A 4,150-nucleotide genomic window follows, 5' to 3' on the forward strand; every position below is an offset into this window, starting at 1 on the left:
GTGACTTTCATTTGATTTCTTCTCTGATGCACCTTATTCTAGATATGGTGTACTGTTACCTTCTTATCTTAGGCGCACTGAGTAATGTTACACAACGAGATGCAGCATGGGTACTGAGGCACAGTATCCTCAAACACTGATATATGGCGAGGGGTTTGCTGGAGGGAGAGGATTGGGGATCTAGAACCTTTAAAACTCTGAGGCTTGACCTTCGTAGTGTGCCTAGTGCGTTGTTACTGTTGTGGCCCCAGGTTCATCTGACATAAGAACACAATGAACTGTAGGCTGAAGATGCCGTTTTGCAGTCCACCATCCTCCGATTGGAGAACTGGGAGTTGAAGGGCGTTTGTATATGTAGACAGTGAAACCGTCTAGTTATATCAGTGCCACCACATGAAGGTGTCCTCCCACATACCCATATACCTATTATCTGTACGAAATAGTACAACCATTGGTGGTTCGGCCACTGTACAAGGCATCCAGAAAATATTGTCAGACGTGTAGAAAGTAGAGAACTTATAACCTTTATAATTGATGGGCTATGCCTTTATCACTGTATGGTGATAGTGAAGGGGGAAGAATGGTGTTGATAAAGGGAAATGGTGGTGGTGGTGGAAGGGAAATTAATACCCATATCTGTTTGTCAATATACCCTGTATATCATTTCGAAAGGAATGTATAAATAATATTATTTCTTGAAAGATAACCAGTCCTTATCCACAGTAGGAGGTATTATTTTTGTTCTGCAAAATTAGCAACAACACGCAAACTAATGCTCAGAAATAACAAAAGGTGGCTTGTTTGCCTAGATAAAGCGTGAGTTTGTGATGCATGGGGCGGGGGGGGGGGAGAACATCGAAAGTCAGTGGCCTTTGGCTTTACCATATACCTAATGTGTATGTTCGAAGTTGTACAAGCAAAGGTGGCCCTGTGACTTAGGTATTGCGTTCACTGGTCTGATGTGCTGTGGTGGAGTCAGTGGCCTGCCACCAAAGCCATAAATATCCTTCTGCACACAAGAGGATGGTCATAAAAGTGGTAAAAGGGTTATGATGACGATGATGATCACGATGATGGTGATGATGTGGAGGAGGGGAAGGACGAGGAGGAGGAAAATGGACACAATGATGAACATGATGATGATGAAGATTAAGAGGAAGAGGAGGAAAATGGATATGATGATGAGGAAGAGGAGGAGGAGGAAATTAAATAAGATGATGACAATGATGATGATGATGGCTCTGAGAAGCCTACAGTTTCTTTGATTCCGAAAAGTTGTATTTTAAAATGTCAGGAAACAGCTCTAATTCATGGGGAATTGTTTTGCTCACCGGAATAGTCACTAGTTCCACACGGTTTCCTGGTCAGCTCGTGTCCAAATTGTAATCACCACCAGTGCAATGCCCCCTCATCACCACCAGTGCAGTGTTGTCCCTCATCACCAAAAATACAGTGTTGTCCCTCATTACCACCAATGCAGTGCTGCCCCTCATTACCACCAGTGCAGTGCTGCCCCTCATTACCACCAGTGCAGTGTTGCCCCTCATTACCACCAGTCCAGTGCTGTCCCTCATTGCCACCAGTGCAGTGTTGCCCCTCATTACAACCAGTCCAGTGCTGTCCCTCATTACCACCAGTGCAGTGTTGTCCCTCATTGCCACCAGTGCAGTGTTGTCCCTCATTACCACCAGTGCAGTGTTGTCCCTCATTGCCACCAGTGCAGTGCTGTGCCTGATCATTACCAGTGCAATGTTGCCAGGGATCATCAACAGGCTGCGCTGCACATTACCATACAATCAGACCTCATTACCGGACTTCCCGTGCGTGGCCGGCCCGCTGCACCTCATGACTGTATACGCTGTTTATATCGGCCACACCTCCACATCTCATAACCTCCCAGCACTTGTATTAACTCGCACACGTCACTTTGGTCGCTACACACCCCCTCTCCACTCTTCCTCTGTAACTCCCTCCCCTCTCCATGTATTTGCGTAGTCATAAAACTATTTAACTTATATATTTAGTCATTTACATTTGGTGAGTACACCGCTTCCCGTCCGATCAGCGAAGTTAAGCAACGTTGGGTCTGGTTAGTACTTGGATGGGTGACCGCCTGGGAACACCAGATGCTGTTGGCATCCCTACGTGTCAAGTGGGGTTGGTGGAGGATTAGTGCACCTCCCTGTAAAACAATTAACTCTAAGCCCTTGACCATCCCGTTTGGGATACATGGCGTCTGGCAATGGAATGGATTCATATTCAGTTATAGCTACTAGTATTTGCTCACAATACGTCTGCTCATCTGTATTTACTCATGATGCTTGTACAGTATTCATTCATATTTAAATGTTCGTACTTTGCTCACTGATCCTATACTTCTCGCTTTTCCCTTACTTATAGTTACTTACTTATATCAGTTCATCACACACACACACACATTATATATATATATATATATATATATATATATATATATATATATATATATATATATCATCAGCCGTTTGAGTATCCACTGCGGGATCGGCCTATCCCGACAGAAGTCGGGACGATACAGCCAATGTATCTCTACCAAGTGGCTTAGGCTGTCTGGTAGAGATTGTATGTAGGGTGAGAAGTGCTTGTAAGTGTAATTGTAGTGTTGGAGTGGCTTTGGATGTGTGTGTAGTCTGTGAACCAAGTGTAATCGGCCCGCGTAAGCCGACTGGGTGCAAGCATACTTTATAGTATGCGACACTCGTTCAACCACAGCACCCCTTGTGTCTGCCAATGCAGTACGTGGCCGGGTGAACATTCCCAAAGTTTATTACCCTGGCGTGGCGTGAACCCTGGTTCACCCGTGTACGAAACGCACACTCTACCACTGTACCACAGAGGCTCAATATATCTATCTGTCTATCTATCTATCTAGATAGATAGATAGATGGAGATAGATAGATAGACAGATAGAGAGATAGGTAGACATAGATAGACAGACAGATAGATGGATAGATAGATAGATAGATAGATAGATATTCACCTTAGTTGTGCTTACTTTTTTTTGCTCACCACAATCGCATTAAAAAATAAAATAAAAGCCAAAAGCATTTGCCCACGAATGAGTATCGCCCCACCATTATTAATGCACTAGATCAGTTATCTTCTGGCAATAGGAGGCATATTATCGTAATATCGGAAAAAGAAAACAAAGAAAAAAAAAGTGTTCGGATTTCGCCCGCTGCGTTTCAGCGTCTCTTTCATTTCCTGTCTGAAAATGAGAGAGAGAGAGAGAGAGAGAGAGAGAGAGAGAGAGAGAGAGAGAGAGAGAGAGAACTACAATGGATCAGTAATCCTTTGGTAGTCAGAGGAATATCATCACAAATTCGCAAAAATTATTAACCAACAAGCCAGATGTCCCAGGATGATGTCCACAAAGTTTGGATACAATTTGCTCATTTTATTTTGAGATATTCTGGCAACAGGCACACCCGGACACACAGACACCGCCCCAGAAGCAAGCGATTACATTGTCGCCTCGCTAGGTGGGCGATATTGAATAAATATATATATATATATATATATATATATATATATATATATATATATATATATATATATATATATATTTCACTCGACCCCCCTCTCCCACCCAAGGGCGGGGTGAGAGGAGCAGCAGCACCCAGGAAGTCAGTTTGCTCAGCTGAATGGGCCACGCATCATTGAGGCCCGAGGAATCTTGGCACCATCTGATCTAACAAACGGTTTCTCCACGTCCAATAGCTTCACATAATACCTATCTGATAGAGTCAATCCAAATGTTTCTCTGCATAAAATTCGTCCAGCCAGCTCGATATCTTGTCAGTCCCTTAGCGTTACCAACTTCCATATCTCTCTTCCTCACACACTCTTCCACCGTATCTCTCCACCTTCTTCTTGGACCACCTCTCCTCTTGCCTCCTTCAAATTCGCTCAGATAGACCTTTTTCACCACTGCATTGTCATCCATTCTCTCCACATGACTGTGCCATCTCAGAACACTCTCATCGATTCTGGTGTCAACAGACTTCCTTACTTCGCACCTTTCAATAATCACACTATTCCATATCCTATCCACTCTCTGTACTCCACATACAATCCTCAACAGTCCCCTGTCCAATGCTTTCACTCCTGA

At 43.8% G+C, this 4,150-nt stretch overlaps 1 pseudogene; it reads left to right on the forward strand.

The window, feature by feature from the left end:
- Positions 1 to 2,016: 2,016 nt before the first annotated feature.
- Positions 2,017 to 2,138, forward strand: LOC145400559 (5S ribosomal RNA; annotated as a pseudogene).
- The last annotated feature ends 2,012 nt before the right edge of the window (positions 2,139 to 4,150 follow it).

This window comes from Coenobita brevimanus, chromosome 52, assembly GCF_032717465.1.
Source record: "Coenobita brevimanus isolate Jiangsu-jjx chromosome 52, ASM3271746v2, whole genome shotgun sequence".
Classification (NCBI taxonomy): domain Eukaryota; kingdom Metazoa; phylum Arthropoda; class Malacostraca; order Decapoda; family Coenobitidae; genus Coenobita; species Coenobita brevimanus.